An 18,819-nucleotide genomic window follows, 5' to 3' on the forward strand; every position below is an offset into this window, starting at 1 on the left:
TTGCCACTTGTCAGCCAAAGTCTAGATATTGCCAAGGTCATAGAATAATAGAATCATAGAATTCCTACAGTGCAGAAGGAGGCCATTCAGCCCATCGAGTCTGCACTGACAACAATCCCACCTAGGCCCTATCCCCGTAACCCCACAAAGTTACCCCACTAATCCCTCTAACCGACGCATCCCGGGACACTAAGAGGCAATTTTAGGATGGCCAATGCACCTAACCCACACATCTTTGGACGATGGTAGGAAACCTGAGCACCTGGAGAAAACCCACACGGACAGGGGGAGAATGTACAAACTCCACACAGAGAGTGACCCAAGCCGGGAATCGAACCCAGGTTCCTGGAGCTATGAAGGTGACCAAAGAGGTGGACGAGGGGAAAGCAGTTGATGTGGTGTACATGGATTTCAGTAAAGCGTTTGATAAGGTTCCCCACGGTAAGCTATTGCAGAAGATACAGAGGCATGGGATTGAGGGTGATTTAGCGGTTTGGATCAGAAATTGGCTAGCTGTAAGAAGGCAGAGGGTGGTGGTTGATGGGAAATGTTCATCCTGGAGTTCAGTTACTAGTGGTGTACCGCAAGGATCTGTTTTGGGGCCACTGCTGTTTGTCATTTTTATAAATGACCTGGATGAGGGCGTAGAAGGATGGGTTAGTAAATTTGCGGATGACACTAAAGTCGGTGGAGTTGTGGACAGTGCGGAAGGTTGTTGCAGGTTACAGAGGGACATAGATCAGCTGCAGTGCTGGGCTGAGAGGTGGCAAATGGAGTTCAATGCGAAAAAGTGTGAGGTGATTCACTTTGGAAGGAGTGACAGGAATACAGAGTACTGGGCTAATGGTAAGATACTTGGTAGTGTGGATGAACAGAGAGATCTCGGTGTCCATGTGCATAGATCCCTGAAAGTTGGCACCCAGGTTGATAGGGTTGTTAAGAAGGCATACGGAGTGTTAGCTTTTATTGGTAGAGGGATTGAGTTTTGGAGCCAGGAGGTCATGTTACAGCTGTACAAAACTCTGGTGCGGCTGCACTTGGAGTATTGCATACAGTTCTGGTCACCACATTATAGGAAGGATGCGGATGCATTGGCAAGGGTGCAGAGGAGATTTACAAGGATGTTGCCTGGTATGGTGGGAAGGTCTTATGAGGAAAGGCTGAGGGACTTGAGGTTGTTTTCGTTAGAGAAAAGAAGGTTAAGAGGTGACTTAATAGAGGCATACAAGATGATCAGAGGATTAGATAGGGTGGATAGTGAGAGCCTTTTTCCTCGGATGGTGATAGCTAGCACGAGGGGACACAGCTTTAAATTGAGGGATGATAGATATAGGACAGATGTCAGAGGTAGGTTCTTCACCCAGAGAGTGGTAAGGGCGTGGAATGCCTGCCTGCAGCAGTAGTGGACTCGCCAACATTAAGGGCATTTAAATGGTCATTGGGTAAACATATGGATGATATTGGAATAGTGTAGGTTAGATGGGCTTTAGATTGGTTTCACAGGTCGGCGCAACATTGAGGACCGAAGGGCTTGTACTGCGCTGTAATGTTCTATGTCCTATGTTCTATGAGGCAGCAGTGTTAACCATTGTGCCACTGTACCTCCCAGGTCATCCTGTATTTGAACATGAACTGCTTCAGTAGCTGAGGAGTCATGAATAGTGCTGAACATTATAAATTCATCAACAAACATCTCCACTTCTGACCTTATGATGGAAGGTTGGTCATTGATGAAGCAGCTGAAGATGGTTGGGCCTAGGACCTCCCTGGAGACGTCTAACAACCACAACCATCTCCCTTTGTGCCAAGTATGACTCCAACAAGAGAAATACAGAAAAGAGGAGCAGAGATAAGTCATTTAGCCATTCGAGCCTGTTTTGCCATTCAGTATGAACATGGCTGATCCTCTATCTCAATGCCATACTCCTGTATTCTCCCCATACCCTTTAGAGTCTAGATATCTATTTCCTTCTTAAGTACATTCAGTGACTTGGCCTCTATCGAGGGAATCCCCCCTCCTCCCCCCGATTTCCATTGACTCCAGTTTTGCTCGGGTTCCTTGATGCCACACTCTGTCAAGTGCAGGCTTGATGTCAAAGGCTGTCACTCTCACCTCATCTCTGGAGTTCAGCTCTTTTGTTCAAGTTTGAACAAAGACTGTAATGAGGTCAAGAGCTGAGTGACCCTGGTGGTACACAAACCAAGCATCAGTGAGCAGGTTATTGCTAAGCTTGATAGCACTCTTGATGACCCCTTCCATCACATTACATTCCACATACAACCTGTCACATTACATATTAAATTTTCTGACCTCGTGAACTGAGATTGACTGCATTTTTTCACTTTTGTCATTGATGTATGTGCATTTAATATCGCTGTGGACAAATCAGCCACTGATTACTATTCTTTCGCTGAGTACCACCTATCCCTATCTTCTGGACAAATGGAGATTTTATTGAAAAATAAAACTTCAAAAAGTAGAAGGCTTTAGTTTTAAAATTTTGTTGCTGTTGACAGTTTGGCATTTATATATCTTTTATTTTGCCGGTGGGTATGACTACAATATATAGGTTGAAAAGTGAAACAAGCAATCTAACAATTGTATGCCTATTATGTTAGGTGAGAAATTTAAAAACGATGGTAACATGACCTCAGGGCAGTGTGTGCAATATTTTAATAGAATCATCGATCATTTTAATTTCTTATGTCCTTCATATTTACTTAGGCAAATATTTTTCAGTGTTAAAACCTGTCTATTATAACATGTAAAGAACAGTGTTTCAGCATACAAGCATCATTCTAGGTTTCACTCAAAGTTATAGATGCAAAGCAAACTAAAAACAGAACAATGAAGTCACATGCTGCTGATTGCTCGGTCCTGCATCTGGAAATGTGAAGAATGCCTGTTCTTATAAAGTGGTGTATCACCCAACTTGCAGCGAGCAATGCCACACTTCTCAGGCACATTTAAAAAATGTCAAAATGAAATAACAGCTACCATTTGGAATATGCAAGTAAGTTCCAGCTGACGTAGATTTGCAATGTTTGTAACCTCGAGTATAATTTGCAAACACATTAGAAAATGGGAAATAAAGGAACAATTCAGTAAAGAATTCATCCAAAGTTGATCAACTGTAAATAAGGCTTCAAAGGGTCACCATTGTCAAAAGATAATCCCAAAACACCAGTAAAAATACCAAACTATGACTTTTTGCTACTGCATACCAGTAGACCTGATATCATGCCCTCAGAAGTCCATAGAGACAACATTCATTGACACACAACTATCCATCATAATTTTGAACCGACCAAAAGTGTAATGAAATTGGATGAGAATCATTTATCTTTTATAAATCCATGATCTTGGATCAACTAATACTTGTCCAGGTGCTTATTCCTTCCATCTCTGATGATACATTTTGGTAACTTCCCTAACACTGATGGTGAATGTATTGGTCTGTAATTATCTGGTTTCTCTCCCTTTCCCTAAGTAGTGGAATGGCATTTGCTATCAAGAGATGGTGTCATCCCAGGTCTGGCCAAAATCCTTCCAAACCCAAGGATCTGTTTCCAAAACCTATTTTTCCAGCACGTTCCCCATTGAAACCAGATTCTGGGACTTTGCAATATTTCCTGAACCTCCCTGATCAGTGTTCTCAGAACCCCAAGTGCTGCTAAATCAATATCTCTTGTAACACAATCTTGTGTAATGTCTATGTTCCTTCAAAAAAGAACACAAAATCACCTCGAAAAATGTTGTGATCGTTTAATATTTTTGAAACAATGAGAAATCCCTACTCCTTAACTATCAGAAATTTGTTATTATTTCAATAAAGAAATAAGATTTACTCATTCCCAATCCAGTAAAATTTTTTGTCACCTTTATTCTCCAGGTATCCTGCAATGGCACATTATCTGTGAATAACTGACAATCCACATCATTCATGGCAGAATTATGACTTGTTTTTTTACTGAATTGGATATATTTGAGTACAACTACAATGGACTCGTAAAGTTGTGCAATGTACAAAGAAAATCTTTTTGGGCAATAGCTTACATCTTTTTAACAGTTTAGCACATCACTTCCTACTATTATATGATGATTAATACCTGGCTAACATAGTAGTATTAAATGAGATGTGATGCCTTATCCTGAATAGCGAAATATTGATAAGCATTTTTTCAAACTGGATTTCTAGTACAAGCAAGAACACAACTGGTTCAAGCCAACTGTGCAGCTCAAATCAACCCAGCACATTTTCTATTCCAAAAGGTACAGTTGCTTTTTTGATTAAATTTCATTATTCTGATTGCTGTTTTAAGGGAATAATTACACTGTTACTAATAACAGTGTCTAATTGTGGCTTGACTTCCACAAACCAATTGATTTGCAAAGTCATGGTAATTCTGCCATATCAATGATAATCTCAATGTTACTGGAACATAGGAACATAGGAATTAGGAGCGAGAGTAGGCAATTCAGCTCTTCAAGCCCGCTCCACCATTCAATATGATCATAGCTGACCGCCATCTCATCCTAACTCCACTTCCCTGCCTTTTCCCCATAGCCCTTTATCCCGCTTTTGATCAAAAATGTATCTGTGTCTTTCTTGAATCCATTGATTGATTCTGCATCTACTGCACTCTGGGGCAGTGAGTTCCATAGATTCACAACCCTCTGAGTAGTAGCTTCTCCTTATCTTGGTCTTGAACCTCCCACCTCTTACTCTACAACTATGACCTCTTGTCTTAGACTGTTCTCGAAGGGGGAACATTTGGTTAACTGGGATGTTGCTTCATTCTAATATATTAGGAGCAACCATCAGTCTATGTATTTTTCAGAAGGGCAGTTGTGGTGAGGCAGCCAGGAAGTTACATTGTAGTATTTGATGTCTTTTCTTCTTTTGAACAAATTTCTCTACTCTCATTCACATACTCGCCATCATACAGTGAATGTTTCTACTGGGTGGGATTTTCTGGCTGTTCCCATTGGCAGCCAATGGCGAGCCATCTCTGCCAATGCAAAACATGCCATAGGGTTTGGGGGGGGGGGACTGAAAATTCTGCCCACCTTCTTTACTCCCAACAAGGTAAACCAAATCTCTTGAACTTATTGCGAGCATACGTCTCAACTAAAAGAGACTCTAAGCATTAAAGATGCATAGTTTTAGACTGAGTCCTCAAATACAAGACTTCTCCTCCAGCATCCTTAAAGCCCACAAAACTATCTTAGGATGGGGTATACATTGTGGAATGTGTTTGTAGACCAACTTCTTTGAAAGTTTATTATTAGCTCGTTTTATGTGGCTTCTAAAGATAATACATTTTTCAGATTGCATGTTCTATAGCCATCAAAAACATCTAAATTTTATTGAAGCTCATTATAATTTATAGCTTAAACATGAAGTTACAAAAATAACTAAAGCTAAGCATTATAGCTGGAATTTTCCAGTCGTTCCTGCCGGCAGGATCTTCCAGCCCTGCTGGCAGTGAACTCCCACTGTGGGTTTCCCAGTACCAGAAGATTCCATCACTGGCCAATAATGGGCCACTTCTGCCGCCATGAAATATGCAGTGGGGGCGCAGAAAATTCCGCCCGTGTCAATAATGTAGTCTTAAATACGTGAAAGGTGTAAACCTACCTTATCAGCACATCTTATTGGATAATTCAAACGAACAGCAATAATTAAGAATATACTCACAAATTCAATATGGTTACATTGAATTTTGAAGTACCTCTGAACACAGGGGAGTTCTCAAAATAGAACTCTGATCCTTTACGTTCCAGAAATGGTTGACTGACCCAATGCTCATGGTGTGTGTATGTTTTAAAAGATACTTTCTGCACAATTGAAACAGTCTTTCATTGTCTATTTTGTTAATAAATCTTATCAATTTATCTTCAAAGCCTAACTATTTTGTACTGGATTATGCTTTTAACTTCTGTCTATCTGAAGTGAATTCATATTCAGAGGATGTTCCATTCACAAGGGGACCGACTCTAAGCAACTATAAGCACAGATGTCTATTCTGGCTGCATTCCAATTTCTCACTGTCTGAATGCTTCTTTGTGCTTTACAAATACATTGGAAATAATTCAAGTTACTGGCCATCTTAAGTAGCAAAAGTCAATTCTGCCATTTTATGTTGCCGACCCGAGGGTTAATACCTTAAAAGCTAAGATTCACCATCTGATAAGTAACTTCATTTACAAGTTAGCACCTCGAAATCATAAGAGATTATTACATCTTGAAGAACTTACTTTCCAGCTCTAATCAATCCTTTTATCTTTTCACAGTTGTCAGCAGCTGTAAAAATGCATTTTCACAGACTTCATTACTGAACACAAAGGTATTTATTGATAAGAACTACACGGCAGCTGCCTGGCTGTAGCTTGCTTTCAAACTGCTTCTGCCTTTCTCACCATGGGATGATTCCATAATCTGAGTTCTGATTGGTCAGTAACAGTTTTAACAACACCAGGTTAAAGTCCAACAGGTTTATTTGGTAGCAAATATCATTAGCTTTCCGAGCGCTGCTCCTTCGTCAGATGGAGTGGAAATTTGCTGATTGGTCAACCAGGCCAGGTGACCCTTACTCTGCTGTGTTTCCCTTAAAGGGACAATCACCACATCCCTCCCCTTTTAACTCCTTTATCCAATTATCAATCGCTAATTCATTCCGTCCTAAATACTAATTAAACATTACATACATGAGCTGGACAATTATAAGTTGAATCTTTGAGGTGGGTTTCTATTTCTTGTACAGAGGCGGTGTAACTGTTATCTGAGATACTTCCACAGGATTAATGTTACAGAAACTGCAATAATGGGTGCCTCTTCTGGCATAGGTGATTCATCATTATTTGCTTCCATGGGGATGTCAGGTATGTGGATAACAGGTCACTCAGATACTTCGATGTTTACAGGTTTGAAAACATTTCCTGATGGCAGCACTGACTGATGGAGCATCTCTCTGCTCCTCAAGTGATCCATGTGTATAAGAGCCATCCATTCCACCACTCCACTTGGTATGAATGGGGTCCAGTCTGAGAGACAATAATTCCGGAATCCAACTTGATCCACCACCAACGTTTCTCACATATATGGCTTCATTCACCACAAGTGATGGTGCTGTACTATATGAATGATGGCTTGCTTTCTGATTACTTTGGCTGGCTTTAGAAAATGCCTCATCTTATCCCTCTGCCAAAATGTACTGTTTCACACTCCTCCATATTCAATTCTATCTTCTACTTCTCTGCCTATTCCGAAAGCTTATCTGTCTTGTTGCAGTCGATTTTATCATCCTCACAGTTTGCCATACCTCCAAATCAGGTGAAAATGTGCCAAGAAATGGGATTCCTGGAGCAGGATTTTGTCTTTTGGGTCAGATCCCTGACATTAGAGTCAAGTGGAAGTCACAACCCCGCACTCGGAGGAAATAGTAATGGCAGCAATCTTTCCCAAATTGGCCAGTTAGTGGCCAGAGTAGAAGTGGCCTCTTGAATCTGGAGGACCAATAGGGATTTATCAGATAAAAGCAAAATACTGCAGATGCTGGAATCTGAAAGGAAAACAGAAAATGCTGGAAAATCTCAGCAGGTCTGACAGCATCAATGGAGAGAGAATCGAGCCAATGTTTTGAGTTGGATGACCCTGCATCAGAGTTGACGAAGGAGGTCTACCAGCTTGGAAGGAGATGCAGCCTGCAGTTCAGATGAGAGGGAGAGAGACGGTACCTTCATTCACCCTCTCTGCACATTTTAAAACTTTTAAATTTAAAAAAGGCTCAGCAGCCAGGTCAGCATTTTGGAGAGGAGACAAAGATAGGTAGAGAAATAGATTGTGAGGAGAACACAAAGGGCAGAATTTTCCCTTTGTCAAAATTTCTTCACCCAGAGTGGTGAATCTTTGAAATTCACTACCACAGAAAGCAGTTGAAGCCAAATCATTGTGTGATTTCAAGAAGAAATTAGAATAGTTCTTGGGGCTAAAGAGATCAAGGGAAAAGTGGGGGAAGGCGGGATCAGGGTATTGAATTTGATGATCAGCCATGATCATAATGAAAGGTGGAACAGGCTTTAAGGGCCGAATGGCCTACTCCTGCTTCTATTTTCTATGTATGTTTCTATGTGTGAACTCTCTGCACCACCACATACTGCCCTTGAAGTGGCTGCGGGGGGGATGAGACTGTTGCACACCTCCTTGTGGCATGTGCCTTTGCAAAGTAGGGAAGGAGATGCAGTGGTATTTGTCAAGATTCATCCCAAACAGTTCCGTGACTCAGTACTCTGTGCTCTGCGGACTGTTCCTAAGGGCACACACCAAGACAAATGTCAACTGTGCTGAATGGTCATCAAATCGGTGAAAGACATTCTTTGGTCTGCCCAAATCCCATTGATCTTTCAGTGCAGAGAATTATCCATGACCGAGTGTTGCAGACTGGCATATTCCAAACTCTCGGATTATGTGCTGATGGAAACACGCAAGCTTGGGACAGCTGTCCCAAGCTTGCGTGTTTCCATCAGCACATAATCCGAGAGTTTGGAATATGCCAGTCTGCAACACTCGGTCATGGATAATTCTCTGCACTGAAAGATCAATGGGATTTGGGCAGACCAAAGAATGTCTTTCACCGATTTGATGACCATTCAGCACAGTTGACATTTGTCTTGGTGTGTGCCCTTAGGAACAGTCCGCAGAGCACAGAGTACTGAGTCACGGAACTGTTTGGGATGAATCTTGACGCAATGGGGAAAGACCACTGTGTAAGGTCTTTCAGCCAATGTACACTGAGGGGCTGACAACAGTGTAAAACCCCTTACACTGTGTCTTTAATCCTAACTGCATGTAACTGTATAGAAGCGCCGCAGAGTGCATTATGACCGATGTATATAGTTTGAATAGAATTTTACTCTCGGTAACGTAAATATTGAAATGTTCGTAATTTTCTCATTTCTGAATAGAAGCACCTCAGAGTCCATCTTGGTCTCTGTAGAAAATATGAATGTCATTGCACTTTAACTTTGTAACAATTTGTAATGTTTCGTTATGTTTCTTTCAGATATTTTATGGATAAAGTAGATTTTTGCAACACAAAAAAAAACCTGTAACAACCTTTTATAACTAGGAGTTGGGTAAGTCACAGAGAATCCGGTCTTTAAAAACGTCTCTAAAGAGCTATTTTGTGTTTATAAAATTACAAAGATGCTAAATGAAGTGAAAATGGCTATTCCTAGCATCACTGAACAGATCTATACTTCCTCTGTGGTATATGTTGGCAGAGACGTGGTGAAGCATTTTTAGGATGCAAGACCCGGTTGGCAGTACTAGCCAGATTCAGCCTGAGTACCATTTTGTTCTTGGCAGTCAATGGACTATTCTGTGTTCGCTTCTATCTTGAGTCTTTGCCTGTGGCTTAGGAGGTAACACAGATGTTTATTCAGTAAACTGCTGCAAAAGACTTTGCTCATGAATTAGAATGTGAAATAAGAGTTACTGATTCAGGAAGAATTCAGAAGGGCTGTTCGCTGTAATATATCATTTTGCTCCAGCACATTAATGTTCTTGAACTAGCCAAAACCACAGTACAACTTGTGTCAGTTATCTCCTCCCATTGCTAAAAAAGAACAATTCTGATCACGAACGTGGATACCAACAGAATTATGGTCGGCAGATAAAATGTTAACTGGTTGGACACGCAAATCAAGGCTATTCTGTCCCTGCCAATATTTTATCTCTCAATCAATATAACTAAAACAGATTATCTGATCATTATCACATTGCTGCATGTGGGCGCTTGCTGTGTGCAAATTGGCTGCTATGTTTCCTGCATTACAGCAGTGACTATATTTCAAAAGTTACATCATTAGCTGTAAATCACTTCGGGACATCATATAATTGTGAAAAGTATGATATAAATTCAAGCTTGCCTTTGTTTTTTTATTGATTGATGATGTCATTTTATAATGCTGTTTAGGTGTTCTCCTGGCTATTGAATAACTGCTAGGCGAAGGCCTAGTGGTGTAATCACTTGACTATTAATCCAGAAACTCAGCTAATATTCTGGGGACCCTGGTTCGAATCCCACCACGGCAGATGGTGGAATTTGAATTCAATAAAAAATATCTGGAATTAAGAATCTACTGATGACCATGAAACCATTGTCAATTGTCAGGAAAACCCAACTCGTTCATTAATGTCCTGTCGGTCACGATCACAAGGGGTCACGGGCTCAAGCTGAGAGGGGCGAAGTATAACTCAGATATCAGAGGGACGTTTTTTACACAGAGGGTGGTGGGGACCTGGAATGTGCTGCCAAGTAGGGTGGTGGAGGCAGGCACGCTGACATTGTTTAAGACTTACCTGGATAGTCACATGAGCAGCCTGGGAATGGAGGGATATAAACGATTGGTCTAGTTGGACCAAGGAGCGGCACAGGCTTGGAGGGCCGAAGGGCCTGTTTCCTGTGCTGTACTGTTCTTTGTTCTTTGTCGGGAAGGAAATTTGTCACCTTTACCTGGTCTGACTTACATGTGACTCCACAGCCACAGCAATGAGGTTGACTCTGAACTAGGGATGGGTAATAAATGCATAATTCAGGCATAATTCAGCCAGCAACGCCCATGTCACACAAACAAATTTTTAAAAAGCTTTGTGAGGTGAAGAAAGGCACCAAAATGGCAGCATGACACCAAATCAGCATTATACACTGATTGAGGTCACAGTCTGCTGCCTCTGCATACTTTCAGTTTGTTCCAATCATGCCTTTCTCGGAGTTGATCATTTAGAAATATCTGTGAAGTTCCCAGGCAAATGCTTAACATGGCACCCCTTTATTATGTCGACTTGAACATTGGCCTGGTTTTATGGTTCAGGTCAGAAACTCCAATATGTCTTATGGAGCCTGCTTGGATCATATGTTTTGCATCTTGAATTTGGCTAGGATAAGCATGACGTGTTTCACTTCACAGTAAAAAGTCTCACAACACCAGGTTAAAGTCCAACAGGTTTATTTGGAATCACGAACTTTCGGAGCGCTGCTCCTTCATCAGGTGAGTGGAGAGTAGGTTTCACAAACACAGCATATATAGACAAAGACACAATTCTTCAGGTAAGCATTCTCCAATGCAGAATCGCCAAGAAGAAACTGATAGACACGTTCCGTATGCATGCACGGGCTCAACCGGGATCTTGGGTTCATGTCACACTACATGTAACCCCTACCATTTGGCCTGCGCTTGCAAAATCCTACTAAATGTCCTGGTTTGAGACAATTCACGCCTTTTTAACCTATGATTATCCCTCTCTCCACTTGCACCGTCTATACCTTTAAAGACTTGATTACCTGAAAAGACTCACATTCCAACCATTATCTTGCAATTGTGTCTTTGTCTATATATGCCATGTTTGTGAAACCTACCTCTCCTCTCACCAGATGAAGGAGCAGTGCTCCAAAAGCTTGTGATTCCAAATAAATCTGTTGGACTTTAACCTGGTGTTGTGAGACTTCTTACTGTGCCCACCTCAGTCCAACACTGGCATCTCCACATCATGTTTCACTTCAGGCATGATTCAAATGACCCACTAGGGAGCTGTTATCAAACAAAGTTTATTTAAGAGTATAGTTAACATATGTAGTAAGAAAATTAGCAAGAACTTTTATCAATTATAAATAAGAAACAAAACAACCTCTATAATGTATAACTCTTAATGAATATATCTAAGGTGTTCCAATCAAAACCAAAACCCTTTAAACAAGTTCAACACAGCAAAGACTAATACACACATGATACTGGAAATTGAGTCATTTGGTTGAAGTCTGCAGTCCTCTGGATTCACTCAAAACAAGTTGAAGTCAAAATAGCTTCTCAGAACCCCAGGGGGAGACTCTCTGGTCAAGCCACCAACTGTAGAATCTTTACTGCAGGAAAATAAGACCTTTCTTTCAGATAACCAGCAGAATTTTCAAATCAACAGGGAGAGGGGGAAAACACTTCTTTTTAGCTTGCTGTCCCTTTTAAAAACAAGCTTAAAACTGCAGCCCCAAAACTGAAAATGAAACCTTGAATTCCCTAGGAAGGAAACAAAAACCTGACCAGAACCCATGACCTTCCTCTAAACAATGTGGGGCTACAAAACCAATCCCAGGGTAAACATAAACAACCCTCATTTAAGCTATTGAAGTAGCAATAAAAGGACATCTCCAGTCAAGCTGATAACAAATGACATCAGCTCGGCGAGGCTTTGAGCTGCAGAAATTATGATTTCCCTAAAAAAAACCTTTCTTAAAGGTACACTAATGTCACACTAGTATAATAAACAGTTAACATCTCCATTAGAATAGCGGACAGAGGAATGTCATACATACATGTTAAGCACGTATGCATTAAATTGCAAACAGTTGTTGCCTCCAAACTAGCAATTAGCTGCTTCAGCATAGCAATTTGTATACCACCAAAATTGATGTATTACTGGCAGACTTTATAGATCAAAAAGGGAAGCTGGATTCATATTTGACGAAAAAAAGACAACTCCTCAGCAATTATGCAAGCCCAATGGTTATAAATAAATAATTTCAGAGGAATTAATATATGTGTACTTAGAATACAACCGAGACAGCCTCAGAGAATATCTTGAATTATTCGAGCCATATTTTATTCCTTTTTACAACTAATTGGAAGCTGTCAGTAGTTCATTCAATTGCATCCACTCACTTGATCAAATATTTTCTTGAGAAAGGCAGAAAATGTAGAATATTTCACCTCACTCAGACAGCTAGAATTTCCAGTACACATATGCACCTTCATTCTCCCATCTTTTTACTAAGTAATAAAAGAACAAGGATTTTCATAAATGCTAAATTGTATAGATTGAAAAGTGCAAGCTGGTCGATATTGTTGTTTCTTGAAACTATATTGCGGCCCAATCTCAATATTTCACAGCTGACATTTCAAAGTGAAAGAATGGTGGTCAATTAGGGACAAATGGGAACATGATGTTGACAAGGGAAAATCAATAATTCTGACAAAAATGTTAGTATTAAAGATTTCTGATGATGATGGGAATGGCAGCAGTAAGATAGGAATGGGTTCCTAACAATTCGATGACATTTTGCAATTAGAACTTCACCATAACAAAGATTTTTTAAATTGTGGAAAAAAAAGTGACAGGTGGCAGCAGTTTGTGTTCTCCTATTGATTCAAGTTAAATTCATGAATTTAGTTTTATAGCTAACTGATGTCAACTCGTTGATAGATAGTGTGGTGTCGTACAACAAGAAACATGAAGCACTGTTTATATGAGCACACATGAATGGTAATGTTTTCTGAAACTTGTGAAAGGACTCAAGAACTCACAGCCCATGCAACAACCTAAAACTCAGCGGCAATATTGCTTTAAAGAGGAAATTGAGATCTAAATTTGATTTGCCCTGACCATATTGCACCATTCCTGTGGAGAATGGCGCACTTGAGCACACCTATGGCATATTTGCGTGTTGAGAGATTTTCTTTTCTCAGTATTCAACTTGTATATTTTGGTGTCAACTCCAATTTGGGAAGCTTCTTCAGTGACCAATTTGATGGATACTGCGACCTCAACAGCAAGTTTTAGTGTTAAAGAACAATTCGTGAGCACTTGACTCTTGAATTGCCTCATTTCTCAATCCACACACAAGTCTGTCTCACAGCACGTCCTCAAGGGTCAGTCCAAACTCATAATTCTTTGCTAGTTTCTGTGGTATGGCTCTTCTTGGCTCCATCGATGAAATCTGAAACTCTGCATTTGGGTGAGAAGCGTTCTTCAAGGGTCTTAGTCAATTCCTCATTTGTTTTTATACCAGACTTGGCAGGATGGACAAAACTTAATAATGGAGTGAAGGCTTTCTGTCCTATTACACTCAGGAAAGTTGCTACTTCATTTTCATCCAGTATCCTATTTGCAGCAAGATAATGTTGAAATCTTTTTTATTAAGTATTCCATGATTCTGTATCCTCGTTGAATGGTTCCATTGTGCCACCTTTCCCCACCATCACAGTTACCTGTTGTTAAGTTGTAGTATTTATTTAACTTTTCCTCCCATCGAAATTCTTCCCTCTTCCAATTTAATTTGTACTATTTATTTTGTTGTTTCCTTAGTATTTTCTGTTGGTTTGATTGTGACGTAAAAAAGTAATTTTTTTCCCCCTTTTTGCAAACACCAACCTGTTTTAAAACCAGGAGATTTCAGCTTTATTCTGATTCATCTTGGCTACAATCAGATTATTCATTTTCATTTTTTGAGCTGTTGCTTCCCAAAAATAGATTTTTTTCTCTCTGTCTCTCTCTGTCACTGAGTTTGAGGATTCGACATTCCAGCATGCTACGTGTGAAGGTACACAGCTGGAAAATACTTCCCAGATTACTCCCCTATTTTAAAACTTTCCTCATTTTCTCGGAGATTTTGAGCCCACCAATTATTTTTAATTGACATTGACACGCTGGCTGAAAAGATTTTTCCTTTTCCCGCCTTTGACTCTCTGGGCAGTCCAAAGGTCACAGTTGAGTAAAAAAAATTAAGAGTCTGGAGTGCTTTTTTATTAGTTTTAAAAGTAACGTACACTCTTAGCAAAGGCTAAAAACCAGATTTATCGCACCTCAATCGATAGTGCATTGGGCTCCTAAAAATCGATCCTTGACTCAAGGTCCAGGTCTGAACTGTTTCTTCTGACCATTTTTACTGGAAAACTATCTGTATGCCAGAAAACACACCTCACCACCAGTTTTGTCTTTTACTGTTATAAGTTCATGTGGTCATCTCACTTAAACAGCAAAAGTAAAAGAATGAAAAAGTTGCCATGCGGTGGCTTACTGAACCAGTCCGTGGAGCTTTATTAGATACGTGTTGCTTGCTTATAGTTCAGGATGAAACAGAGGGATGATGTCACGATGCGATCATGTGACACACTATACAGAGATGCATCAGTTTACAATACATAACACAGATATCATCAACAGCACAATATTAACTGTGAATGTATATAGTAGACATCAGGAAATGTTCTTTGATTATTTTAAGAGGAATTAAAAGTGATGCCCCATTCAATGTCTGGTTTTCTCTCTCCATTATAGAAATCACTCCACTGACTTTAATGGAAACAAAATTGGGTGGTTTCTATAACCAAGTCATGAAGATGGAAGCTCCCTGATTGACTGAAGACTGAATGCACTGCCTAAAAGTGTGACAGTGGCTGATTCAATCGTGGCATTCAAAAGGAAATTGGATAAGTTCCTGAAGAGGGGAACAAAAAAGGTCTGGGTGACAGGTGAGAGGTTGGGATAGTGGGACTAGCTAAATTGCTCTTGCAGAGAATCTACAAAGGCTCAGCAGGCTGAATGGCCTCCTTCTGTGCAGTAGCCCGCCACAAAACTGGAAACTCGTGCCCGAGGTCAACTAATCTTTCAATGATCCGGAAAATTTTCCATCCCAACCGCAACAATCCTTGCAGTGGGTGGGACTGGAAAATTCACCCCTTTGCTCCTATTCTAAAATTCTTTGTGGGTAACTTTGACTTTGGGTGATAGTGAAAAACGGCTGCAATGTATCAGCTGTCTGTTACACATTTAATATTATTTTCACTAGCATTGACTACATACATGGCCTTGGAGTTTCCACTTGGTTGCATCAGTTCTTATTTCAACACAATTTGCCCAACATCAGCCAAATCATCACAAAAGATAAAGGAGTTTCAGTCATTCAAAAGTGAGGCGAACTTGACATTCTGATTAAAGTTACTTATATATATATAGTGATAATTCCATTTTCTGCTTTATTAATGAATCAGGTTGCCACTCTGAAATATATCGAAGTGCGATTTCAAGAAGAAATTAGATATAGCTCTTGGGGCTAAAGGGATACAGGGATCTCGGGAATGGGGGAATCAGGATATTGAATTTGATGATCAGCCATGATCATAATAAATGATGGAGAAGGATCGAAGGGCCTACTCCTGTTCTAGTTTCTATGTTTCTATGTAAAGCATGCAGTTTATTGCTAACCTTTTAAAAAAATGTTTTTGTCCAATTCCACTGGTTCATGGAAGATTTTGCATTTGATGCTATGCAAATAACTTACAGCAGAGACATGACCAAAAACTTCAATTTTCGCCTGAATTGCTGAGCAGGTCCAAGACTTTCTGTTTGTGCCCCAAGTCAAAATTATCGCAACATAAACACATTTTAGGGATAATTTTCTGATTTCACATTTTTTGCCAGGAGCGCATTCAGTAAATTTAGTCATTGCTGCACTTGATGTTCCGACCACAGTTTAGCCCATCTAATCTATTATTCTCAGTTTTCCTTGTAGAATAAGTGAACAGCATTCCGATTTGCATTGAATGCAGCAAGTGAAGAGATAGCTGCCTTTGCCTAGCAGTGTTTTTAAATTAAAAACCGAGAGTGCTGAGAAATGAGTTTTCATTAAGTGTGCAGTGCTGTGGAATTGTTGTAATTTTATAGGAACATTGTAGTTTTATTGGCGATGCACAGCTTTTCTTTCTTAAGTTACACACTTAGATTCATCAATGTTTCCTTCCTAACCAGCTAGTTAATGTCAGGCGCAGACACAGGAAGTAATTTTGCCTTTGTTGAATTGCAGGTAATAGGCAACAGCGAATAAGCAGCACATTTTACAACTTTGATCCCTGCAGTGCAGAAGGAGGCCATTCAGCCCATCGTGTCTGCACCAACTCTCTGACAGAGCAGCTTACCCAGGCCCTTATCCCCACTAATTCCCCCAGCCTAAACATCTTTGTTCACTAAGAGACAATTCACCATGGCTAATACACCTCACCTGCACATCTTTGGACTGTGGGAGGAAACCGGAGTACCTGGAGGAAACCTACAAAAACATGGGGAGAACGTGCAAACTCCACACAAACAGTCACCCAAGACTGGAATTGAGCCTGGGTCCCTGGCGCTGTGAGGCAGCAGTGCTAACCACTGTGCCACTGTGCTGCCCATTACAATTTGTAACAATTGAATCTTGTGTCCAGGCTTATGGTTTCACTCTTCGTATATGTCCTATTCTGTACGTGGTAACTTGAAGTTACCTCTAAAATCTGTATCTGTTCTTGTACGCACTTGCCTTGCGTGGCCTATGAATTCCTTAATCTAATGCCTCTCCCTGACCTGGTGTCTATAAACGATACTCAGAGTTGCTTTCTTTGGTCCCACAATTCTCATTCCTTTCCATTCGATTTCCACCTTGTCTGCATGTGGACCACGTAGGTCCACCTCCATTTAAGCAAGTTCTCTTTCATGAAAAAACATACTATTCTCCTCTCTGTTTGGCTTTCCATTTTCTGTGGTTGAATGAACTGTGTACTATGGCCAGATACCCAAGTAATGCCCCCGGGAATCAGGTCCCACCATGGCAGATGGTGAAATTTGAATTCACTGAAAAAAAAACTGGAATTAAAAGCCTAATGATAACTATGTTGATTGCTGGAAAATACCATCCGGTTCATTAATGCCCTTTAAGAAAGGAAATTTGCCATCTTTACCTGGTCTGGCTTGCTTTTGACTCCAGGTCCATAGTGGTTGACGCTTAAATGCCCTCTGAAATGGTCTAGCAAGCCATTCAGTTCATGGGCAATTAGTGAAGGGCAATAAATGTTGGTCTAGACAGCAATGCCCACATTCCACGAAATATGTTGATCATATGATATTGTACCCTGACTCTTCATCCAGTTCCTCCAGGTCTACCTTATTCCTAAGATTTAAGACATTTAGATCTAAAATTATGAGGCATTTTCCTCCACTACTTGGATGGATGTTCTTGCATTTCTTTTATCATTTTTTATTATGCTCAAATCCTTATATTCTTTGCAGTTTCAGTACTGATACAGTCTTTGTATCAATATCTGCACTTGAACTGTCAATCTACGTGTGTTCGAAATTATTTATATTTTTTCAACATCCATCAATCCTTTGCCCAGGCCTGAACTGTTTCCCCTTTCTTTGTCTTATGGGTGTAAATTCATCCCCGTTGTTTTATTTACAGTAGCATTAATCTGATTCAGGTGAAGCCTAGCCCAGTTGTACAGCTTCAACTTGTCCTGTTGTCATGGGAATGTGAAACCCTCTCTTCAATATGCTCTTTCCAGCCACATAATAATAGGTCAAAACTACTATGTTGTCCCTTGACACTAAGATTACTGGCCCTGAGATCTTCTATTGACATTCTTCAAAATGTATGGGAGAATTTGAGTGCATGAAGCTTTACCAGAGCAAGAGCTGTATCCATCCCTTTGTTTTTGCCGAACTTCCCTTCCTTTTCTGATATTTTTGAATTCATTCTAATTATTTCCTCTTATCCAAATGCCCTTTTTATTAGTTCACAGGATATGCGCATTGCTATCAAGGCCAGCATTTGTTCCATTCCAATTCCAGTTCCAATTCTCTTCCTACATTTGGTGGTGCATCTGTTTCCGCAGCTAGTGCTTCTCAGAATAGGTCACTACTCTGGTCTGGAGCTCATAGCTTGAGGGGCGCCACTCCATATCAAATGTGGCTTACCAGAAGTTTCTCCCACTCTTACCGCCCAGCTGTTAGTATGTTTGGAACGATTTGCAGGTTGATACTCAATCTGTTTGACCATATTATGAATGCACTTTCCTTGACCATCAAGTCCTGGGTGGGATTTGAACCCGGAACCTCTAACTCAGAGGCAAGAACACTATCCATTGCACCACATGACCTCCTCCCAACATTTGTTGCCCATCCATAATTTCCCTTGAGCAGGTGGTAGTGAGTCACCTTCTTGAACTCCAGTCCA

Source organism: Mustelus asterias, chromosome 18 (genome assembly GCF_964213995.1).
Source record: "Mustelus asterias chromosome 18, sMusAst1.hap1.1, whole genome shotgun sequence".
In the NCBI taxonomy this organism is placed as follows: Eukaryota; Metazoa; Chordata; class Chondrichthyes; order Carcharhiniformes; family Triakidae; genus Mustelus; species Mustelus asterias.